The 25711-nt window shown below is 40.5% G+C and overlaps 1 protein-coding gene and 1 long non-coding RNA gene across 4 annotated transcripts in view; one reads left to right on the forward strand and one right to left on the reverse strand.

Annotated features, from left to right (window-relative positions):
• Nucleotides 1-8632: 8632 nt before the first annotated feature.
• On the reverse strand, nt 8633-10632 carry LOC108239752. Its single transcript, XR_001808741.2, has 3 exons — nt 10369-10632; nt 9658-9741; nt 8633-9179 (listed from the first exon to the last, which is right to left on the reverse strand). It is a non-coding gene; the product is annotated as an uncharacterized LOC108239752 (long non-coding RNA).
• Nucleotides 10633-10689: 57 nt separating this feature from the next.
• bcl9 (BCL9 transcription coactivator) overlaps nt 10690-25711 on the forward strand; it is a 28614-nt gene continuing 13592 nt past the window's right edge. Inside the window, exons 1-2 of one of the 3 annotated variants that reach the window (XM_025007296.2) lie at nt 10690-10846; nt 12684-12850. The gene's annotated coding sequence lies outside the window, so the exon portion shown is untranslated. The other 2 variants (XM_025007297.2, XM_017422660.3) reach the window with 2 other exon arrangements.

Here is a 25711-nt window from a genome sequence, read left to right on the forward strand (position 1 = left end):
CCCACCCACCCCCCATCCCTCCAGCCTGTCCTTGCAGTATTCTAATGATTCATATTTCACATCCACTGCCTTTTCATTTAGCCTGTCTACACCGCTTCAGGGACAGCTACTCACGATCTTAATTGACTGAGGAGACGGAGGTGGCAGAAGTAGATCCACCCCCCACCAATCGTACACAAATATATATGTATGTATAAATGTGAGAGGGGCGACGCAAAGGAAGACGCACATTTTAGCAAGAAAAACACGTCGGCGCAGCGGCGGGGCATGCAGGTGTGCACACTTTAGTAATTAAGTTGTTGATTTTCATTTTATTTCCCCTGTGGGGTCAAAGGAGGGACTGAAGAGCAGAGATGCTACATAATACAAAGTTAAAGGCCTAGCATTCCCCGAAGGAATGCACATTGGTTCATGAGATATTTTGCTAACAGACTCTGTGGCCTCTTAACATTTTTAGCAAACATGTTGTTCAATGTGCACAGGTCAAAGCATATGTTGTGAAGGACTCACAGCTACTACCCCACCAAAGGTTGTTTAGCTGTGGTGGCCATTTTGAATTCAGCTGACTACAAAGGTTAATCAGCTGTAGATGTACATCTAATGATTACTTTCTGGGAATTCCATTACAATCCATCTAATGGTTTTGTCATCATAATATAATATGCTGCAATATGATACTATGTGATATATTATGACACAATATATTAGAATAAGATACAACTTGATACTCGATGATATAATACGCTGCTGTGCTACAACATGTTAAAATATGCTAGCATATGAGACAATGTGCTAGAATATGATATAATATGCAACAATATGATACAGTATGATAGCATATGCTACAATGCACTGTACTACAATATGATGTAATTTATTGTGCCCTTGAGGAAATTTGTTTGTTTCACAGCAGCAGCAAATGATGTGAAGGAAAGGATGCAAAGATGACGAGAAATGAGAGGACCTACTCCCTCCGTCTCTGCCTCTCTGCTCACCCACCCACCCTTCCAGCACCCCCCCAACCCATCTCTCTGTCTGTCTGTGCCTCTCTCTTTGATCTCAGCCTCTGTCCCACACTGCATATTAAGATGCCCGGGCCCCTGTTTGGTATTCTGAGGCGGGCACCGAGATGCCAGTCTCCATATCCTCTCCTCGCTTCTCTGTGAAAGAGAGCAAAAAACCCTTCTGTCTGTCTCAAGATGCTTATCCCGCTAAATGGGTCTGAAATAGCTGGAGAACAGGGCGGGGGGAATGGTGGTGATGTTGGTGGTGGTAGAGTAGAGAGGGATGCACAAAGGGTGGTGGTGGGGGGGGGGGACAAGGGGGAAGTATTAGACACACCACAGACGGGTGGTGGGAAGAGGGGGGAGGGAAAAGAAGCAGAGTGATGGGGCTGATTTTTGCTGAGAGGATAATTAAACGCTATTATCACAATGGCCCAGTAATACAGCCTGCCTGTACATAGAGAAGCCAGCCCTCCCATGTTTGCTTCACTAAAAGGAGGGAGAAAGGAATGAGGGAGGAGAGAGAGAGAGGAGAGAGGAGCACAGATTAATAGGCTGAGGAAGAGCAAGAAAAACAGAGAGAGGAAGACAGAGGGGGTGAGAGGAAGACAGACGGCAAAAAAAAAACAGGCAAACAGAATTAGAAGGAGAGAATGAGTGGGAGAGTTTGGGATTAGCATGACTCTCCCTCCCTCTTTCACTCTCTCCCTCTCTCTTTCTCTATCTATCTCCCCCTCTCTCTCTCCTTTTTTTTTCCTCCTTTCATTCTTTCTTGCTCTCCCTGCTTCTATAAGCCCTGGGGATGGCACAGCTTTAGTTAAACTGCTCTATTAAACGGCGCCTGCTGAGAAAATCAAATTATAACTTCCTTTAATCAGCGAGTATCAGTGGCCCACACAGGAGCAGTCGGCTCTGACAGCCAGCGCGCGCGCACACACACACACACACACACGCGCGCGCACATACACGAGAGAGAAAAGGAGGCTGTGACTGGAGACCTGAGGGAGGCCGATATGAACATGTCTCCCGTCTGCTTTGGTTCCCATGGCAACAAGATAGAGTGAGAAAGGGGGGTGAAGGGGTATGGGTTGTGGAATGTCTGCATCTATCGTTTCCTCCTCGGTGAGAATTCATACACAAAGATAGCAGAGCGAGAGAGAGAGAGAGAGAGAGAGAATATCTATACGCTCAGTGAGTCAGGGCGTTCTTCTGTTTGGGTGGCGTTTGAAAGTGGTTACACACACATTCCCAACTGTTGCCATCTTTTTTTTTTTTCTTACTAAAAATTGTGTGACCTGAGCAGAGGTAAACAGTGATTTACTTAAGCACTTAAGTATTTTCTGCTACTTTACAGAGCAACATTTTCACTAAATTTAATGAACGACTTCAACCCTAGTTACTTTTGATAATTAAGATTTCGTTCATACACATAACAATATTACATTAATTTCGAGGCAACATCTCTTACAACAAACTATGGTGCGTCGTCCCCCCGTCACAATTCCAAACCATTAGGTTTCAATTGCCAAATTGTTTCTCTAATTACATAATTGTGTTTGTGCTGACAAACCTAATTGCTGCCTGGATTACCCTCACAGGCAACATTCTTTGGAGTGAATGAAGCCCTTTTTTAATTTTTCCTACAGTTACGTCCGTGGATAGGTTAAAAATAGAGAAATAAGTTCGTTTTTGCAACCAAACCGAGTCTTGTGATTCCAGTTAACGTTGAATTACTTAACCCATGAACCATAATGTATGCATTTAACTTCAAACATATATTTCAGGAACTAAACTGTATAAAAGCTGCATTCAAAAGGCAAAGACTTTACAGTAAAGGTTGTAAAAATCTGAGCTTTATTTCTGGACAGTTGTTGTGCAGCTGTTTCACATAAATATCAAGTGCAATATTGTAAATACAGGGATCTTTGTGTCTCTTATGCTTTCTGAACAATTATATATCTAATCGGCTTCACACTTGGAGGGTGTATTCATGATGATCCTGAAAAGGTGAGCGTCGAATTTGAAGACTTTTCCATGAGAGCTGCTACACAGTTTTTTTAGTTTTATTTACAGACGGCCTGATGGAGCAATTCAGGGAACGTTAATAAATTGTATATCCTTAATCAGTGGGAAACACTGCGGGAAAATGCTGTAACGGTTATAAAAAAGACCCGTTTTCATCAGATTTGACTTTAGTCGTTGGCGTTTATGTCAGGAAGAAGTAACTAATACAAGGTGAGGATCTGTTTGATTATTTAGCAGCTGCTTCATTTAGCATGAGCTCTGCGTCTCCGGCTCGCTTCATGCATTTTGTGTAAATTAACAAGGACACACACCAGAGAGCTGTTCAGTGTATTTTTAGCGCCTGATGCCAAAAGGAGGGTGATAACGTAATGGCCTCTGTGCCTGTGTGTGTGTGTGTTTGCAGGCATGTGTTCATTTGTCTGTTGTGTTAGAAAAACATTTCATGAATCACTAAGCAGACTCACAACGTAACCCAAATCAAGATGACCACCATCTTTAAGCTAGTCAACCTTTGGAAAAACTATTATTATATAAAAGTTTTTAGAATAGAATATTTAGCTCAACATTACAGATACTGAGCTACATTTTAGTGTGGTAGTAGTTGAGAGTTATCCTCAACACATACTACAAACACTAACAGATTGCAAGAGATATTTAAAAGTTTGCCAATATTTACTGAAGTCAATCCTGTTTGGCAAAATATCTCAAAGTACTGGATGAAAACCTTTAGAAACTAATCATTAAATGTACATCTACTGACTAACATCCAGAGTCAACCTATTTCAATATAACCACCACAGCTGGTCCAACTTAACAAACACAAATATGGCTGAATTTTAAAGATAATTTGGAGTGGCAGTAGCTGAGAGTCATCCCCAACACATACTTAGATTGTATGTGAAATCACGCAAAACATTGTTTTCTAGGTTGGACCCAAATGGCTATAACTCCGAATTGATGTGTCAGTAACAGTTTAAATCTTTAGCGTTTTTTTAAAAGACTGATATGAGTCACAAACCCACCCACACTGAATGAGTAGTTGCACCCTAAACCATTGACTGGTCCTTTAGATCATAAATAAAAGAGAGATGTCCAAAAAAAGCTAATTCATGTAAAAAAAACTACAACAATAAAAATTAAAAGAAGAAGGCAAAAAGTCTCAGTTACAAAGTGCTTTACACTGAAACCACACAAATAATCTAATTTGTCTTATCACCCTTCAGGTATGACCTCTGACCCAGAGTCTATTGTCACCCAATCAAGATAACCTTGAAAAAAGTTGAATGGCTACAACTAAATCTCAGAGTATTTTTACATGATTGCAACAGGACTTTCTTCCACCTGTGAACCTAAGCTGAGTGTCTGTTGTCACTGCGATGGCCTCAGCCGCATGAACCTGATAGCATGCAATCATAAATCCTTCTCGTTAGGAGGCGATGTAATCACTCTCGCCTCTGATTAGTCATTAACAGTCCAGTTAGTGAAATGGTGAGACGCAGGTGGGTGGGCGACTGCTCACATCTCCGGGGTCTGCCTCGACTCGTTAATGATCAGTTAATTAACATTGTTTCAGTCCTCCTGCTTGTTTACTCTCACCTGCCACGGGGAAGAGTCAGAAAACAATGCTGCAGGGGACAGTAAACACAGCCAGGAGGGGAGGAAATGAGGGAAGCTCAGAACGGAGCACACTGAAATCAGACCGCAAAAGTTCAGCTTTGCGAAGAAGAAAATTACAAAGGGAAGAGATGGACTCGATAAGTAGAAGCATCTCAGCCATCATTAGGAGTCCGTGTGGCAGTGCTCGTCTCCGTTACTCATAGCAACAATGCATACCATGATAATAGGCTGACTGATGATTGGTCAGGCTGCAACACTCCGGTAAGTGACCTCACTGCTGTGTGAGTGAGCTCACTGTCTCAGTATTTTGATAACCAAGCCAATCCGTTGGAGGTTTTTTTTTTTTTTTTTAATTTGCCACCAAACCTGTTGATGAAAAGACTCAAAACCCACCGACACTTCCTGCAACCCCGATCCTCAATGTCCTCTCACAAAAGCTCACCTGTGTGTCTTTAAATGTTCTGCTTTTTAGTCATTAAGCACCCTCTTGTTGCTTCAATGAACCCTTAGCTCAATTTTTTTTTGTCCTATATCTCGTTGTTCAGCGTTGAAACGTGCAAATTATACACCAAAACATGTGGCTTGATTGGGAATGATGTGCCATGACTTGTGGTAGTGGTATGTTGTACAATGCAGAGAAAAGCAGCATAAAAACAGAAAGAAAAAAAAAACAAAACTAATGGCGATCAGTGGGACTTTGGCGAAACACATGAGAAAACCCAGCTCTCTTTGGAGTGCTATAGCTCAGGCATATTTGACAGTAGACTCATTGAAAGTTTAAACAGGTCACAGAAAGTTGGACTTCACATGACTGATTTGGTATTTTGATATATTTTACTGATTTAAAAAAAAAAAAAGATTTTTCCACAAAATGTTTCAACTCACAGCTGATGATGTCACACTAGCTTTTAAATAGTCTAAAATTTGCACATTTTTGGAAACAACCTTTTTTTAGTTGCACATCTTCTTTCTCCTAGTGTGTCTGTCACTACTAGAGGACTCAGATTTCAAGACTTTATTTATATTTTCATAAAAAAAAAAAAACAACTGGAAATGAAGGGTCTTTTTAACTTGTCATACTTCCCAAACAAAGCTCTGTAAAAATGTCTGACCATCAGGGGCTTCTGCTGCTCATGGATGAAGAATTTTTAAGATACAAGTTATAGTTTCCGCACAGCGACAGTTTGCTTGAGGATCGCTTTTCGGTCTGTTTCTGTCTATGTTTCATTAACTTGGCAGTCAGGGAGTGAGAGGCACAGGTGTGTGGTTACCATGGTGACCATAATGAGCCACTGGTAGCAGCTTCAACGTTCCTTTTGATCTTGGTTCTCTTCACCAGTCTTATACAAATCCTACATCAAAATGTAGGCGTTTTTTCTGACCTTAGATTATTACAAAGTTATGTTAGAAGTTGGACGGCAGCTTTAATGGCACCCTTCAAATTTTTTTTTCCAGAAATTTTCTAGTTACAATTACGATTTTTTTTGTAAAATAAAACACGCTTCCAGTTAAGTGTTTCTCTGTGTCTTCAGTGGTTCTCCTCAGCATAAGATTGTTTATCGAAGCTTTAAATAATGCAGATGGTAATATGATAAGTGAATACTAAAGGTTGGTGCGCTGCTTAAACACACACACAGATAACAGCACAGTCCAGTTTTTCCTCCTGTTGTTTTTTTCTTCTTTTTTTTTTAAACGCAGCAAAAGACAAAATCTGGGTTTTGTTTTCCTGCTTTCAAAGTATTCTCAGTCACGCCAGAGAGTTGCAGTGTTGGAGAGCCAGAACATCGACCTGAAGAGCTTTGCTAGTGTGCATGCCTAATGCAACCCAGTCTGGGAATACTGCCAGTCTACTGTTACTCCACCAGTGGGGTTTATCATGCGCACATGCACACACCCACATGCCTGTATACGCACACACAGAAACAGAAACAGAGAGGGTGTGTTGCTGTGTGTGTGTGTGTGTGAGACAGAAACAGAGAGTGAGAGGCAGAGCTTTATGGTGTGTCACTGATCTCTGCAAGCATGCACAAACACGCTCAATGTAGCCACGGCCTGCTTGTCAAAAGTCACAAATATGCAGCTCTCATCCTAAGAATTTTGAAGTCCTGTGTGCACAGAATGTCACTGCACAGAGCTCAGTCATGAACCGGCTTCAACTCAACTCAACTCAAATTTACAGTCAAATACACCAAGAAGGAAAGACAAAGGATTTACCAGGCAGGCTGTAAACTAAAGAATTGGTTTACATGTGCATAAAAAAGCAAGGTACGGCAATTCAGGTAAGGTTTATTAAATAATGTAAAGGTTTTAAATGTGTAAAATGTGTTTGATGGTTTTATTTTATGTCTGTGAATTTAAAATTTAGGTTTGAAACACTAGTGCAACAACGTGGCTTGAGCTCTGGGAAATTGTGAAACTTCATGTTCTGAAATGTTATCAACCAGGTGATAAAAAGAAACAACTTAATTACTGACATTTGAAAAAAAATAACAAAGCTCAATGCACTCCAAATTACATCCTTACATTTATAGGCTTACAGTACATTTAAATGGTCATAAAAAACAGAGCTCTCAGACTAAAGCTTCCTCTAGGATATGACAGATTTTACTATGCAAAAAAAACATTTGCTACTCGAGACTTTAAATCAGTTCTCATAAAAACAGAAGAAGCAGGACACACACACTCACACACAATCAGGTCGGCTAATTGTGTGTGCACTCAAACATCAATTCATTCAGTCCTCGGTTGTCTTGATTATACATTTGGGTTAGATTTGAAAAGTATCTTGATTAAATATTGAGAGGGACCACTGTCGCGTTGCGTGTCCTCAATGTTTCACTCTTCCTCTGAGGCTTCTGATAGTCACTCCACGATAAGCATGTGTGCGTGTGTTTGCCCCACAGCTAAACATGATTTTATTTATCAAGTGTCATGTCATTAGCTGCTTGGCTCATCGCGAGCACTTTAAAAACACCACCGTGTTGAATAACCCCAGGTTATGACAACAGATTAAGAGTGGTGCGGCAGCACACTGTCTAATTTCAGTCTTTTTTCTTCATTTTCAGTTGGTAAACTCTGTGCATGCACCATAAGCAACAAACCAACACGAGAGTCAATGGAGGAAAATATCAGGAAATAACTTTGTGTACTTGAGCAGGACATCAAGGTGCCTTCTTTTAATCCTGTTCTATTTTATTTATAACGTTCCATCTGATGTTTTTAATGTTCTCAATTAATAACAAATTCACAAGCATGGACCGTGCAACAGCAGAGTGAGTTTACAGGTTTCTTCAAAGTTAAGGATGAGAGGAACCACATGAACGGAACCGAAGGACTCATGACTGGTGCCTATAGGAAGAAGGAGACTCGGTGTGGGGGGTACTGTTTCAGTGGGCAAATACCCTGACCAGCTTAGGACCCCTCAAGATGGATAAAATTAATATTAATAGGAATAAGGGGATAAAGGATGAGAGTGGTGAAATACTGGATTTGACTGTGTTGAGCTTAATCTGACCAAATCAGGCTGCATGATCCCACTCTGTACAGGCCTCTGCAGTAAAGGAGCACCGTACATACACCTGAAATGAACTAAAAAAGGCTGAGCCATCAACATCAATAAAGATGGATGAGGCGACTTCATTAACATTCACTGTCAAGAACTGAAGCTAAAATGTTCTGGTTTATGGGGGCTGCCATGTTGTATTTTTGGAGCCAGAGTCTTCTCAAGGTTGTACAGTACCAAGACTGTGTGGGCTGTACCCTTGATACGATAATCTTACCGATATCCCTTTCCAACCATCGACATATATTAGAACTAGACTGAAACCTAAAAGTTGAAGCCACAAAGGACAAGTGCCCTTTAGTAGCCTGGCTGCAGTACAATTTTTAATTCCTGCCCCTCCATGTAAACAAATGAGACATTTTCCTGGCTAAAAATAAAAATACACTTCAGGATTTTTTTTTCCAAGTCGTTTCGAAAACTTTTAAATACTTTTAGTTTCAATTAGTTGTTTGAGGCTGAAAGAAAAGTGTCACGTTAGACTGTGATTGACGACGTGACAGCCTGTTAACGACTTGGGAGGGTGTGTAGATGGGGCAGGATCTCGCTCCTAAAATACAACATGGCAGCAGCCAAACAACAAACATTTTGGGTCCAATTTTTGCCAATGGAAGTTACTGAAGTTGCTTTGTCCATCTTTATTTATGCCGCTAACAAGTTGTCACGTTGTCAGCCCCAATATAACGTGACAATTGTAAAGCCTCAAATACTTAATTGAAACTAAATGTACTTATTAAAAAAAGCCTATTTGAACATACAGTAGCAATGTAAAAGCTATGTTAATTCCACCTGAAAAAATCAAATTAGTGTCTCTTTAGTTCTTAGTCAGGTAAATGACCCATTTATTAACGCGAAGAGGAGGGACTTACATGTTGTACTGCAGCCATCCACTAGGGGGCGCTTGTCCTTTGTGGAGTCAACTTCTGAGTTCTGGTCCTGTGTCTGTCTGTAATACTACACTTCAGTGAGTTGAGCTGAATGAGAGATATAAAAAAGAGGTCATAAGGAGGGATGAGATGAGTGGAAAGAGAAAAGAGGGGATGAGGTAAAGAAGGAAGGATGAGAAAAAAAGGAGGGTGGAGTCAACAGTGCGAACAAACTGTGCTGAACAGGTGAGCCAACTAGAAGAACACTTTCCAAATAATTAGGGATGTGGTTGAGGTGTGGCCCTGGTCCCAAACCCAAATATTTCCTTAAATTGTCATCTTATACATACATTGGTATTTTACTATTTTATCCATCTAATATGATTCGTACTCTTATATAACAAACAGATTTTATCATGCTTTCATGTTAGAAGAGCAAAAAACTTTCTGTTAAACTAAAAAAAGAAAAAAAAATACATTTTTGAAACATCAAGTTTTAGAACTGTGAGGAATATGTCCAAGTTGTCTGAAACAAACACTGCTATGTGTTCATGTTCCCTCAGAATGATACGTGAGGAGTTCTTACCTTCATTCGGATACAACCGTATCCCATTATGTCTTCTTCTCCGGATTGCATAACCCACAAAGCATCAGAAGCCTCTTTGAAAATCTGCAGAGGTAAAGCCATGCTATCATTGGTTGCAGCTGAGGACTATAAAATTTGAAAATAAAGCTGCAATGGAATTTGAAGGAAAAGCTAAAAAAACACATTTCAGTTAAAGGGATGTCATATAAAGATAGCTATAAAATGGGTACGAAGGAGCTATAATTTGTGATTTCTCCAATATTCTGGGGGAAGAAAATTTGAATATTTTAACTTTTAATTTAATTTTCCTTTGCTCTTACAAATTACCTTAATTAGCATTTTTAATTATAAAAACAACAGGTTCCAGCTGCTGTGGATCTGACAGCTTTATTTAGAGAAAACATATGGTTAAAAATATAAAAATTACAGCAGTGACAGAAACACAAAATCCGGCACGATTTCCCTTAATTAATTATTAGTAATAAATAAACACATTTCCACATTTCTGAGGAACCAGCTCAAACACACGAGGTGCGCATTTGTCACAAAGATCAACAAATCATGCTTTACAAAACCATGAGACGAGAAGCCGGGTCATTTTACAGTTTTGTTGCCTTTAAAAGCTGACTGAAGGTAAAGATATGTGTACTTGCATCATTGTGTAAAAAAAAACAAAACCAAAATAAACTTGCACAACTTTACTTCGCCTACCGTGTTTCACATGAGGAAGTTCAAGGTAGCTCACAGTTCTGTGGGTCACAACCCGTAAAGACAAAAACAGGCGGGTTTATGTGTGTACTATATATGTGTGTGTGTGTGTGTGTGTTGTTTTTTTTTTTTTTCTCTACGAAGTCGGTGATTGTGTGTATTTACAGTGTTTACTGAGCCACATGGAGGTGGACATTTACGTCTGTCCGAAAGTAACATTCTCACTGGCACAGAGACCTGACCTAGAATTGCTACTTAGAATTTGGACTGAACCATCGCGCCGGAGCGGAGAGGGGTGGGTGGGGGGGAGACGACGGGAAATCTTGACTGGGATGTAATGGAGTAGGACCACTGGAAAGCTCACGCGAAAAGGGGGGGGGGGGATCTACTCCTATTTTATAATGTTGCCGTGAAAATGTTGTGATTTGATAAATACGCGGCGCAAAATCGAGAAAAAGCGGATATTAAGCTAACATCCCAGGTAAGTGTTCCCCCTTTTTTTTTTTTTTTTTTTCCCCTACAACGCGTAGCTGGAAAGTGTCGCTACCAACGGCTCGCCTCCTGGCAACGGGCACACGCGGGTCCTCCTCCCGGGGACATCTCACTCCGGTATCCGTTCTTCTCTGCCTCTCTGTCCCCCCCGAAGGCTGGCTATATAGCGAACCCACGTCGCGTCTGGCCTGGCAGACAGCGAGCTCCCTCTTTCCGTCGTAAATGGCGTGCTTTCCAGCGCAACAAAAGCGGATTATTCACGATGTTTTCGGCATGGTGTAAAACCCGCGGAGAATTATTGGCTTTTTACCCCATTATTATACCGGAGGACCGCCCGTGATTCGCGAAAATGGAAAAAAGGATACAATGCAGCGTGCATGTTCTGCATTCTTCGGGAGCCACACGCCGTTGGTAATGTATTTTATCCACATGAAACGTGTTTGGTGTGATTTATAAACGCGTAAAGAGATTATAGGCCTCGGCTTGTGATTGTGTCGAGCAGCCTTATCATCTGCCGAGCGATTTAATTGTTACATTGTTGGGAGCTAGCAGAACTTGAAAATGAACGTTTACCCAAGGCGGGCCTGAGTTGTGTTATTATCCGACAAAAGCCCCGACGGTGGCTCTCGTTTAGGATGTGAGTTGCGTGTGTTTTATTCCCGTGTGAGCGTGTGTATCTGTGGCCGACGTCGTTGTTCTCGCTCTCGTCTCCCGTCCACTGCCTCCCTCTTCGGGGAAGACTTTGTTTGCGCTGGCCGAGGCTCCATGAATGCCTGCCTCCCTTCCCTCCCCCCCTCCACACACACACACACACACACACACCACCAGTTCTCTGGCGAAACAGGAACAACTTCTTTTAGGAAAAAGAAAAAAAAAAAGAAAAAAGTTCCTGGAGTTTCAAGCGCCATGGAATTACTTTGTCCGCCAAGAGTTGTCCAGTGAGGCGCTGAGATTTCAGGCGAGGAGGAGGAGGGGGGAGACTAGTTCCTGCAGTTGTGTGCAATTTGCAGAGTTTTATAGATGTTTGTAGATGTGTGTGCATATTTTAGGACGACTTCCTTCGAGCAGGCCCGCGCAGAGTAACTTCTTGTGGCATTGTGTTGTGTTATCTTGGGGGCTGAGTGTGACAAAGAATGTGTTTCAGGCTTCAACATTGTGCCATTCCCCGTTTGGCTGGAAGGAAGCTACAGGTTCTTCGGCGTGCAAAAGTGAAGTAAAACACATCCTTCACCTACTCACTCGCTTGATGAGCGAAGTCTTGAGTTTCCCTTGTAGTCCCCTTATTGTTAAAACAAACAAAAAGGGATGTCAAGCCTTTTGACTTTTCGCTTTTACCTGGTGCCCCTTGTTCGATGTGGGTTGGTGTCTGGTCCAGAGACAGTTTTCGGGGCGTTCGTACTGAGCTGCAGAGCTTCCTGTTGAGGAACTCGAGTCTCCTCAATTGCTAGGCAACACTGCTGTCTGCCATTAGTGTGTGTGAGCTGTTGTACTGTTTTTAGATTGTGTCAAAAGTGTCTTTTCTGTGCTCGCCACTTCGAAAAATCAAGGTAGAGCTCTTTAAGAAGGAAGAAAATCAAATTCCCGTACTAAAAAAGCGCTCAGTAGAAGATTACGGATCGTCTTGTAATTCCTTATGTGCACGCTGGTCGATAACTGAAGAATAAATGAGTATCTGGGTTACCGTAGTCCCAGAAGACCTCTGCTGTGCTGTGGTTATGTGTTTACTACACGCTGGTCTTGTCAACACGAGCGACGGAGTGCTTTTTCTTGCTGTGCGCTTGTTTGTGTTTCATCCGATGAGCAAAGTTGTCTCCCTTCTGTTCCAGGTGTGAATGACTTGTGGCTGTAGGTTGTCGTGAGTGGGCCAGGTTCCTGCACAGCCTCTGTGGCTGAGTGGGGAGGAGTCGAGTGGAGAGCAGACATCAGTGCCCAGGGGACCCGAGGCCTGGTTCTCCATATGAGGCCCTGCTGAAAGGGCAGGGGGGCTTCTGAGGTAACCCAGCTCCATTTGGGCTGCATGTTTTTTTTTTGCATGCATATCTCTCTCATGCTGTCAGAAATGTACATACGTGACCGGCTGGGCGCAGATTAATTCTCTCGTCTTCGTTGCTTTCATTGCCAACACAAGATGATCATATAAGTTGCAGCGGAAATCCCATTTGTCGCTCTGTATTTACAGTAAACCACTTGTTCATACATAAACAATTTGTGTCCCAAAATAAAAAATCCTGCCATGTACGTTTGTCACACTCACGAGTTTCTTTTGAGCAAAGATAAAAAAATAAAATAAAAACATGACTGAGTCCACCAGGGAGTGATTTGAACCCGGTGACTTTCTAGCATTTAAGTGTGTGTTTTTACTCTGTGCAAAAAAAACAACAACCCAAATGACAAAGAAAGACATGCACTTGTTTTTCCAGCACTTATGCATTTTCCACAAAATCCAGCATGGAAACAAAGGCAGCTTTCAAAGCCTTAACTGGTGTCATAAAATGAAAGCTTAACGCCACTGAGATGCAGCAGGAACAAGCTCCTCCTAAGATTGGTCATTATCTCTTTGACATTTATCTACGGAGGTGCTTGCATTCTAATGAGAGCAGCTTTGAATTGTGGAGCGCTTAGCCTGTTGAACTGCCGTCGATGGTCAGGGAAGTGGTTTCAGGAGGAGGACCTTCGAGCTGAACTGCTCCGGACTATCGGCGCTCATTCCCTGCCCCTCCGTATGTTGGGGACAAAACACGGTCAGGACGCTCTTCCTGAGAACGCTGTGCGCACTGTTTATTTATCTGCTATCTAATCCGAAACGTGTTAACCAAAAACCACAGCGAGTTGAAGGACGCAGGGAAATGGATATCGATGTAAAGCGGCAGAGGATTTATTTTTGCCTCTGTGTGTTGGCGTCTCGTGTTTCAATGCATTTGTTTGCTCCGTAGGTTTTTCTAATTAAAACTCGCAAGGCTTGTGTTGTGTATGACACAGAGGGATATGGCGGGGAGTCAATTTGTCTTTCTTGGCTTGTGTAGTTGGTGACAGGGGGGTGGTCCCCTTACGAGTCACACAGTAGATTAGACCCCGGTGTGTCTGTTTTTTCTGTTGCTTCAAATGTTTATTTCCACACTGCTGGATACTTTTTTCCCTTGTTCTAGTCGTCTCATAAACTTTGAAAGGTGTCCATTAGGGCAACATATCAGATTTCCATTTACCTGGGTCTCCAAGATGTCCATTCACAATTCATTAAGGATTTTAGTTTATCCACTGAATGACTCCTACACAGTAGTTCAGCCCCCATTAGTGCAGTAGTTTGTGGTGTAATGTAGGATTGACTCAGGAGAAGTAAAATTGCTGTTCTGCATCTTTTGTGCATTTGTGCAGTTCCTAAATGTAATATTAAGAGGTTAAATGCTTGGCATATATTCAAAAAAATATCAAATTTATTGTTGAAGTTTTAGAGAGTGATGGTTCAAAACTACTAGAATTTATGTTAAAACTATAGGACTTGGATCATAAAGATTAAATAGTCGTCATTACTGAAACGGGTGATTTTGCAATGATTGCAAATATTAGCCCTGCAGCTATTACAGTAGACTGTTTGACATGTCTTTGTCTCTTGTATTACATCACGATTGCAATTATTGGAAATGAACACTATCTTCCCATTGTTTGGATAGTTTTTAATTTCCCTCAAAAACCTCAAATCTAATTTTTAGTGGCAGCAACTGTTTCTTTTGACACTCCTTATTTTTAATATCCAATTAATCACATTACAGTGCTCATCCGATAACATAAACGTCACGGATTTGATTGCAAAGTTGGGACACGTCTTCTTCGGTGTTGGTGCGTTTTTGTTTATGGCGTTGTCCGTGTTGGTGCCGACGTGCAGCTCGGGTGAGCCGACAACAAGCGGACATGTAGTCAACATGTAGTCAAAACTTAAATCCAGACAAACTGAAAGATGAAACTGGAGAGCAAAATACTGTGAACAGACACAGGCATAAAGAATAGTTTGACTGTACTCAAAGTTAAAACTAGCAGTAAGTGTAAAGTTTATGAACCTAAAAATAGCACTCAGTGTGAACTTTTATTCACTTCAGGTAAGTTTCTGTCTCTTTTTTTTACTTTCATTTCTTATCTTTTTTTTAGTGTCAGACTACATGGTGTCGTGTGTGGATTTGTGTGGGAATCGTTGCCCCTGCAAGATCCTCAGGGATGCTTCTGGTTGAATCCAAATGTACCAATCCATCTGCTTTCATGTTTCTTTGCTGTGATTGACAGTCATGACGCAGACGGGCTGCAGTCCAGGCGAGGGACCCTCTGAAGTAGAGGTGCTGTTGAAAACTGGGGACTGTTGTGGCTTTGAGTCATCTTATCTGTCCGTGCGCAAAAAAGTCAACTAGGCAGACTGTGGACTATCCAGCTGACAGAAAGAAATGGTTTAATAGAAATAAACCAACAAGTAATCTGGAAGAAAATGATCAACAGGAAGCATTTGGCAGTGATTAGTGAGGTGTCTAATCAGGCTTGACCACTAAGCCAGCCAGAATTTATTTGAAATAACGTTTCTAATAATGTTTAATCTGTTTAGATCGTTTGTTGTGACTCCTGATTTAATTTACTGTGTAGTTTTGTAAAAACATGAAGCATGTCACATGTTTCAGAGAGCTTTGTTTTACTTTGAAATCCGTTTTGCGAGCATCTGTTGTGTCACAATGTTCTTATCAATAACGGTGTAAATGAGCGGAAGCGTTTGGAGGTTCAATGCTTTGTTTGTTCTTTGGTTGAACTCCCGATAAGTGATTGGTGTGATTGAATCAACAATTTGTGGAAAAGTTTCAAGTTTCCTAATGGCTTTTGAAAAATAAGCAAAGCCCAGCAGAGCTAAACATCTTTGTTTGCACGGCTAAAGCTGTTAGTTTACTGATTGCTTAGCTGATTGCCAAAAGACAATTTGTCAACTCTGTTGATATGCTGGTATGAGAAATGACATTAATGCATGTCAAATAAGTAAGTTTAGACAAATTTTAACCAACTTCAGCCAAGTTAAAACTTCTCGTTTCTCATGTTGGAAGTAAAATGTAATAACTTTTAGTTTTGTGATTGTTTGGCCAAGAGAAAACAGGTATTTTATTTCCAGAACATTAGTCAATCTGCTTAGTAAGTTAAGTGACAGATTACAGGAAAAAGCACATTTTTTTGGAGCTCTAATTGTTTGTCATTGTCACAGTTAGATCAAACTTTTATAGTTTTTTAATTAAAGCGTTTTAAAAGTTTTGAAAATCTGAGGGTGAAAATTAGTCCTGAACTTTTTTACAGGTTCGCTGTGAAACTGTAGGCAGATCTGTCACAAACAGAACTTTTTTAAGGGTAGCTGCGCCTCTGGAGGAAGAGAGGTCCTCTGTGAATTGAAAAGGTTGGCGGTTCGATCCCAGCTTTCCTCACCACGTGTTGAAGTGTATTTGGGCAAGACACTGAACTCCACCTTGGTGTGATTTGTGAACAGACTGAGGTTACAAAGAGGGGGTGTTGAAGCCAACACACCCCAGTGTGCCTTTGTGCCTCGAAGCAAGGTAGTAACAGAGTCGAAGAGTTGACGTGTAAAAAGGGACATGGCCAGCTCCATCAGTGATTTGTAAATGGTCAGAGGTAGCATAAACACAGACTGGTCTTTGGAGCCATTTTGCAGAAATATTTGTGAAAGTGCCTCATTTGAAAATGGGTGGATGTCTTGTGTGTGCTATATAAATGCAGTTCATTTACCATTTTAGTTATGAATTAATTGTTTTCAAATTGTAAAAAACTTTTTTTTTCTCTTCATCCTACTAGTTTAGTAATAATAATCTGTTTGTACACAGAAATGGTATAAAGTAGAAGATGAGGTCAATTAAAACACTGTCAACGTCATCAGTGGAAAATAACTTGGAAGTGTTATTTTTGTAGTTTTTACTATACTGTGAATCCGGAAGGTTTTGATTAAAATATTCACTACTGTACTAAATCATACTGTTATGTATTTACTCAGTAATTATTGCGCAGTGTTATTGGTTGGGCCAATAATACAGTCATGCACTGTTTATAGGAAAAGGGGAAGCACATGACCGTCTCCCAGTAATCCCATTTTATACTTTAGTCCATGCTTCTAAAGAGTTACTATTGACAGTATTTTGTTACACAATTTACATATTGAAAAAATAAAAAAAATGTAAAATAATGTCATGTATTCTTAATAGTTAAAGTTAAGTTTTAAATAGCTTTCTTACTCAAGTTTAAGTTTAATACGTCACTGGGTTGTTGCCACTCATAACCACTTTGATGGCACTTGATTTCAGAAAAAGTAACAGTAATGCTCTAGCTTTCATTAAAGATTTTTAAATTTCTTTTGGTGAACAATCAAAGTACATATTCAGTATAGCTACGTGCCGAGGGTGTATGCTGGGTTTATCATGCCTGTGTTTTCAGCAGTGTTTGTTTTTGTTGAGCTTTGCCTTGTGTTGTTTCTCGATCAATTTTACCCGCTTTGTATGTAACGAACAAAGCATTTTGGATTCCTTTTATAATTTGGTGTTAAGTGTATCTTCGAGAGTCATAAGGACAGTTTTAAAAAGTGTCACATAGTTTGTAATCTCAAGCCTCAACCCCCTTTTCTTTTCAAGTTGTTGTGGAAAGTTTTAAGAGCAGCAGCCAGAGTTACAAAATCACGCTCATTCAAAACAGTAAATATGAAAAGGACCTCTAAGAGAGGGGGGGAGTGGGAGGTGGAGTGTGACGAAGGTGTTGTGAATGGGATGAATTTTCAGAACGCCTTGTCACTCAGTTTATATGGAATACATGGACTTTATACCGTGTATTTTCAACATACAGTATCACCATCTGGGTGAACAGGTTTTGTAGCAATAGGATCACAGTGTGGAGGAACCTAAAAAGCTCAGGCAGAAACACAAATGAGCTCTGACTCATGGGAACAGCGCTTGCCGTAGACTTCAGTTCTTCTCAGACATTATTGGGACAGCAAAGTACTGCTGCATGTACGGATGTCTCTGTGCACAAGTATGTGTGTGTCTGTGTATTGCCTCATGGTTGTATATTTAATTGGGTGGGTCTTTGCTGGTGTGTTTAAAAATCTATGGGAATGACACAACAGTGTAAACTAAAGTAGATCATGAAAACAAGCTAACTTATACTGTATGTACTGCTAATTCTATTGCATGATAAAGCAGAGGAGGTAACTGTATACGCTGCCTGTTTGTGATTATGTTCTTGACTAAAATACAGATTTGTTTTAACTGCCCAGTTAGTAGAAGCACCTAATTAAAATGGTTTAATTGCAGTTTAGTTTTTGATGCACAAAAACAAATAAATCATTCAGACTTATACATTTTGGTATTACCTTCCTGTTACGTTGTTGTAAAAATCTGTATATGACTGGCAACCAACAAATATCCTCTACATTTTACCCCGATGGTCTGCACGGCCTCTGAAAGGCCTGGCCGTTGGGATTTCCCACAATGCTTGTAGTCAGAGGGAGACGTCCTCTCAGCATGAGCAAGGGAGGAATGTGGCCTGAGTGTGGGAGCGACTCTGTGGGCAGAGGGAGGGAGTCACGGACCAGAGACCACTGTCAAGGGAAAGGAGGAAATAAGGGGTCTGCACGGAGGGCAGAAGAGTTTCTCTTAAGCAACCGCTGTTTCTGTTTGACAAAAATATGTCCATTTGTGTCATTACCTTGTAAAAGTCAGTAGTAAAGCATTCACTGTCGATTTCAGTGGAAAGTATTGCGTCAGCCTTAATTGGGTTTTTACTCAAGGTCTTCTCGGGTTCGAATTTTTTATCTTGCGCACAACTTGACATAAATCCAAAAGAAGCAATCTACTTAAAAAAAATGATCTAAAAAGATTTATTTTGTCTGATTTTAGGCCTCGAGGTAATTAATTGACGTCTCTGAACCAAAACAAAGCTAGCCAAAGAGTGGCAGTTTGATGCATCACCTGTTAATGAGCAAAATTTGAAACTTTTTGAATGTTATGTGTTTAACATTTTCCTTTTTGCCTCAGAAAAATGTTACTAATTGACTACATGATATGATCAGAGCTGATACTCTTGGTATTTTTATTTTTATTTCTCAGATCACACTCGTAGTCTGCAAGAGGGGAAGGAGACACATTCTACTGTACGATCTTGCTGCTGTCTTTGTGTCTTTGCAATTCCAATCATTGTTTTCAATTAAAAAGCGTTACAAATCAACAGAATCCATTCATGTTTTATCACATTCATGTTTGTGTCAGCTGCTGTTGCTCCTCCTGTCTGACAATCGCTGTAGAAGACCGCAGTGAAGGGTGTTGCAACTTTTACCCGGTAAAATTGGCTGGGCAAGTATTGGCATTGTGCTGCTGTGTTAGACATCCATTTATAATGAGACCCAAACCAAATGAGACTGAATCTATTTTTGATGTAGCAGCAATATCTTCAAGCAATTATTTTGTTTTAAAGTGAGTTTGTGGGGTCCTTTCACACAGTACTTTTAAGCCAGGCTTGAGATGCCTCTTTCTGTATCAGTGTAATGTGCAAAATGACGGGAACTGTTTTGAGGATTAAACATAATCCACCAACATTTGGCCTATGATTTAGCAATGGAGGTAGTCACAGAGCTTAGGTGAATAGTATGTGGGAAATGGGAATGTCATGTGTATTTCTCCATTCTGACCAATGGCACTACTGTCACTCTGCTAGTTTATTTTATGTGTATGAGTACACATTGTTATGTGACTTGGCTGATATGATTGGTTAATACATAAATGATCAAAAGTGGTTTAAAACGGGCATAGTCTTTGTAGCCATACTGCAGAACCACAGTGTGAAAGATGCTGGTGCCTTATCTGAAGTAGACTGCAGTCAACCTGCTTTCAGTTTGAAGAAGTCGGGAAAACCATCTAACTCCTGAAATTTTCAGGGATTAAGGCAGACACTATGTTGTGTTATTTTTTTGCATTTTGTCACTTTGAGTGTGACGGTGACATGAACTGGTTTTTAAAACATGATTTGAAATGCATTGTGATGTTGCACAAGGACCTTGATGTTCTTTGGTGTAATTAACTGTGATTCATCATAAAGACAAACAAGTGTTTGTGTGAACTGCCTTTTAAATTTGTTTTAGATGACTGAAGATTTGCTCTTCTTGTTCCTGATGTAAATCGTGAGTGGCTAAGCGTAATTTGCAGCAAACGTATCAAAAAGAGATCCTGATGTCTCGAGACTGCATAAATTGCTTAAGAGTTTGTTTCTAAAGTTAGCTTCAGCTTTGTGTTTAGTTTGTTGTTTTGGCTTTTAAACTTCAAGTGAATTAATGATTCCCAGTTGGCTCTGGGGTGTGCTTGATGCTTGGTTCGTGTGATGTAAATTTTGTCATCTGTACCAGTCCGTGGGGGTACGCCAGGTCCGTCTGTGAGGAGTCGCGGGTAACTATGAGTTTGCGACGCCTGCAACGTCATAGGTGATGATTAAAGTCCCATTTAAAAGGTGGTGCTACACATGACAATTGTGGAAGACTGCAAGTCAAAATTATAAGCAGAAGGCAAAAAACAATAAGGGCGCTTGTTTTGAGGCGCTACTATGGGAGGGGATTCACTGTTATCCACAGTTGGATAATTTATCACTCAGTGACCACAATGGAAACAAATAGCTGGTGAGAAATCACTGTTTTTCTTCTCCTTTTTCTTTTTTTTTTGAATAGACAATTGACAAACCGGTACATTATTGCCACCTATTAGGCTGAGTGTAAACTCTAGACCCTGAGCTGTGGTCCAGCTGACCCCAAAGTCATATGAATATAAGTGCATGAGCGTTGGCAAAGTCCCAAAGTCTTGCACAAGTGGACACGGAAAAGCCTTAAGTGGCCAGACTCGCAGAGCAGGGTGAGACCTAGCGCCTATTTGAATTAACGACTCTAAAGTTGGTCTGCACAGAGATGTGAAATGCAGGTAGCTATTCAAAAGCTCTGTTGTTTATGTTTTGTCTATTTTTCAACACATTGCTGTGTTGTATTTTCTTAAACTTAAAAATAGATTAAATTACATCAGGATTATTGTAAAATTGAAAACCTGGATACTTAATAGCATTGGTTTTCATTTTTATTTTGTCCAAAACTATGAAGCTTTATTTTTTACCAAGCATTTTTGACATAATCTTACTATTGGCGTATTTTACTAGTACACTCACAAATCCTCAGGTATGTTTTTACCAACTACCCGATTTCTTGGTTTTTGTGTTTTTTAGACTAGTGAGTGCTTGTATGTGAAGACACTCCTTCGTCTTAGCCAGAGATGCAGAGACAGAGGGCAGATGGACAGAGATGGAAGTGTGGGGTGAAGTGTGTGTGTGTGTGTTAGACAGGAGTTCAGAGCGGGCCAGAATGCTGAGTGCCAGTCCTGCTGCTCGAGCTGGCCGCCACACATGGCATCGTGCCCAGGCTATGCTAGCAGATGTGCCACTAGTGACTCAGCTGTGTGTGCGTGTGTTTCCACGTCTGGGACACAGACACCCACCAGCACACTGTGAAGAGAGCGACTTGTGTAATGCCCCCCATCCCCCCTCCCCCTCTTGTGCTGGTAAATTTGCGGGATACCCTTTTCCCATCCTGTTTACATTGCCACCTCCATAGTTGTGATGGACACGGTGAAGCTACTGTCACCACGCTGTGATGTGACAGAATGTGACATGACACACATGTCGCCTCTCTGGGGATGCAGGGGCATCGTCTGCTGACCAGGAGGAGAAGATGAACTGAGGATGACGATTAGTGAGGAAATGCGGAGCAGACCGTCCATCGCAGAGCTGAGACTAGGAGTGGTGTTCAGAGTCGAGGGCAAGGCTCAGAGGAGAACAAAAGACAAAAGGACGGAGCTTCGCAAATGTTCTGTGAAAGCAATTATTGAGTTGGAGTATGCGGAAAGGTTGATGAGTTGATAGTGAATATTTGTTTGGCTAGTTTCAATTAAATCCGAAGCGTGGTCAGTTCTGTAAGCACTACTCGAGTGTGTTTCCTCGTTCCCGTCACAGAAGATGCATTATGTCAAATGTTACATCTGTGGCGTCATAGCGCTATCTTTAGCAGGACTTTGAATTCCTCGCATTCTGTCTGTACCAAGAGCAATTCATGAGTGCTTTGCAGGGAGTGGCGCACTGGAAAAGTGTTTTCATAGGAGTCACCTCAACAGGTGAGTGTGCAGGTGATCCTTCAAAAAGATCATTTCTCAGTAAACTGAGAAAATCTTGCTTATTTCATATTCTTGAAATTAAGTTAATGTTCTCAGTTCCTGTTTTAAAGTTCTTACACGCAGAAAGACGGCTATCTTAATGTTAAGGTGTTAGTTATTTATATCAAGCACAAATTGTCTCAGACAGGGAATTGTGCTGTAACTAAAGAAGTTGACTGTCCTAAATCCAGTAATCCTTTTTTATTTTATTCTTAATATCTATTTTTTTTAATCCAGTCTCATAGTGGTGATATTTCTTTGGATAGAACCAATCACTAATGTTTGCTGATCTCACCTTTGCTTTGTGTATTGAGCCAGTGCTAGAAACCGCAACAATAATAAACCCAATTTTTACCGGTTTTTCTGCATCCGCCTTTGTTCTGACCTTAAATGTTTGTAGTGTGCTAAATAGGTTAATTGTTAAGAGGAAATGGAGAACAAAGACAAATGAGCTTCATTTGTTTTGGAAGAATCTTTAGATATGTTCTGAATGTTCCTCTCATGTTTTTTGATGTGCAGGTATTTCAGCACTTTTGGTGAAATTATGGCATCTCGTCTACACAGGAATGTTTTTCTTACTTACTTACTTATATGGAGGAAAGATATTTAAAGATATATACTGCGTAAGGTAATTGATGCCTAATAGTGTAGTAGTTGTTGCAGTGTTTTGTGTAACTACTGTAGTAGTAGTTCATTTATTAATATTATGTACAGTTTTCATTGTTTTCTATGCAGAGTTTCTAGATTTCTACAAGATTAAATTCCTTCTCATGACAGAATTCGAGGCATAATTTCTAACGGGTAATCTAGTGAGAGTCAAAATATATTAAATCTTTTTGTGCAAACCTCTTTGGAGACATGGTCTTTTAATTTTAATGACGTGTGAATGTTGTAGCCTTGTGTGATGAAAGAGCGTCTCTGCTGCTGAGAGTTAGCTGTTGCTTCTTCGCAGCGCACGGTTCATTGCTGATGGCCGCACGTTTAGTGTATTCTTGCAGAAAACTATGAGGAGAGGCGGAAATAATGCTTCTGATATTGCCCTAAACAAATAATGGGCTAAAGCAGTTCTTGAGATGGAGGCCGAGCAGACGGAGAGCGGGTAGAGGAGCAAGAGAGCAAGAAAGAGAGAGCAACACTCTATTGTGACTGAACTGCAAAATGGGATTTGCATAAATAAGGCTCAAACATCAGCAGGGCCTTTTTTCAGCCTACAGCAGGGCTGAGATGAGGGAAGAGGTGATTTGTGTGTTTGCTCTTGTGTGTATTTCTACATTTAAAAAAAAAAAAAGTCATCTTATTGTTGTTTTAAAGCCAGTGGTGTAGTTTGGTGGCAAGGTCAGGGTTTCTTTCTTCTTGCTGATCCTTCACCTTGGCAGTGGACTGTATTGTAGGGTACTACAATACCGCTGAGTCCTCTACTTCCCCTCAGAGACGACTCTGTGACGTAGCTCGAAAAAGGTCTCTCAAAGCAGCTAACATATGGCGACTGTTACATAAGCATGGCATACATTGCTCGTTGTTACTTCCACCTAAAAATCGTAATCATATCAAATTATTCTCTGCCCGCTTTTTGTGTGGAACTCCATATTTATTGGCAAAAATCACATTTTTAGAACCTCATTATCTTGTTTCCAGTTAAATAGCTTGAACTTGAGCGTCTCGTGTTTGTCATAAAAGTTGGGTGCATTTCATTTGGACAGCAGAAAAAAAAACCCTTCTGATTACTTGTATGATGATTTTGTTTGTGTTATGCACACCTGATGTGTTTCAGCGTGTTCTTTGACATTCGTGTCGGCAAGCGCTCCAATTAGTGTGTTAGTGTGAGTTCTCGCAGAGAACAGGTGATTGACAGTTTATGGTGTCTGTGTCTTTGTGCGTGCACATCCTCGCATCACACACATTTGTGTCAGACTGGCATCAAAGCTTCAGTGAAAACCCTCGAGGGCATACATTGTTAGTCTGCTGGAGGCTGGCTCCTTGATTAGTCTAAATTATGACTTCTCCAATAAAATATTACTTTCAGTGGACTCTATTTATGTGTTTACACAGTTGGATTCTTGACTGCGTGCATTTGAGCGTATTTGCAATATCTGCAAAGGAATGAAAGGCAACGGTTTGACCAGCAGGAAAAAAGATTTAGTTGGAAATTGTCGTGTGGTGAATCCCCAGACCAATACCGGCACACGGGCTGTGCAAATAGCTTTAAGCTAAGTGCATGTTTCAAGTGACATCACTCTCCTACAACTTTCAGACTGAATAAAGAAAAATCTGTCTGAGCATTTGTGACTTCTCAACACTGTAAATTGTGTGTTTGTGTCTTTAAAAGTTTTTAAACGTTTGCGACTTTGAGTCATGGCTGCACGATGCCATGATGTACAGATATGACTGAATGGGAGAAAAATGCAGAATTTTTGTTCAGGGGACTCCAAGAAGAATGACTTCTTTTCTTTAAGCCCCCCCTTTTTTTATTGAACTTCACCACATCTGTTTTCAAAACACCAAATATGCATGCAGAGGAAACTCCTCTGTTCCTCTGAGTGATGGTTATTATTGCTCTTTTTTTTTTCAGGAGTGAGGATAAAGGAAAGAACTGTGCAGAATGCCATTGATCAGCACTTAGCCATTTCTGTTGCCAAAGAAAAAAGACAGCGGAAACAAACCAACTGTGGGTGTAGGTCTGTCAGTCGCAGAGGTTGTGTTCAGAAAGTGTGAGGAGGACCCCAGAGAAAAAAAAACAGGTCTCTTACTTGTTTTTGTTTTGTATTAAGTAAATAATAAATCAACTCTCTTTCAATTTGCTTTGTCTTTGTGATGAAGTTTAGCCCATCCAGGACTTAAATTTTAGTGCTGAATAGTTTGCATTGCAAATAATTTCACTAAGTCATGCTAATGTATAAATATTAATGTTCCCACACACATTTTCACCAGTATCATTTATTAAAGTTAAGCAAATCCAGGCAGAGGGAATGCTGGAAGAATCCACAAAAAACTCTCTCCCTTTTATAAGTTATGTTTTGGGGTCTTTTGGAGGCATTTATACATAGAGGTTTAATTGATTTTAACATGAAGATGTTTGGTCAAAGTGTTTGAGCTGTGATCCTGCCACAAGCAGCCTAGGCTTTGACCCCCTCGTGTTTCATACAAGCGGCTCACTTCTCTCGATACAGTTCTACTTCGTGCACTAAACCAAAAGAAAGCGTGCAGCGTGATGGTCTGTGTTGCTACAGAGCTTTACATATAAAGGCAGGGAGTTGCAAGGATGGCTGGATGATGTGGAGCACAAGTTGTTTCCTATTTCTGCTGCAGCACAAATAACATGACTGATCTGCAGCTGTATTTTAGCAAATAAGGGTTGATTGATCTGCATCTGTTTTTTGTCACGTCAACCAAATCAAACCATTATTTCTGTGCCAATTAGCCTTTCAAGTTGGACAATTTCTTTGTTACAGCAGCTAAATGAAAATTAGAGATGCACAATGGATTTTAAAAATTATCTTACTATTAATGTGCAGAATATCAACATCAATCTGAGGACTATATGGATTTATCGCAACTGATATTGTGGTATTTAACAATAAGACCAAAATTGTAGTTTTTTTTAAAGTTGTATA

The sequence above is a fragment of the Kryptolebias marmoratus genome, linkage group LG6 (genome assembly GCF_001649575.2).
Source record: "Kryptolebias marmoratus isolate JLee-2015 linkage group LG6, ASM164957v2, whole genome shotgun sequence".
Taxonomy (NCBI): Eukaryota; Metazoa; Chordata; class Actinopteri; order Cyprinodontiformes; family Rivulidae; genus Kryptolebias; species Kryptolebias marmoratus.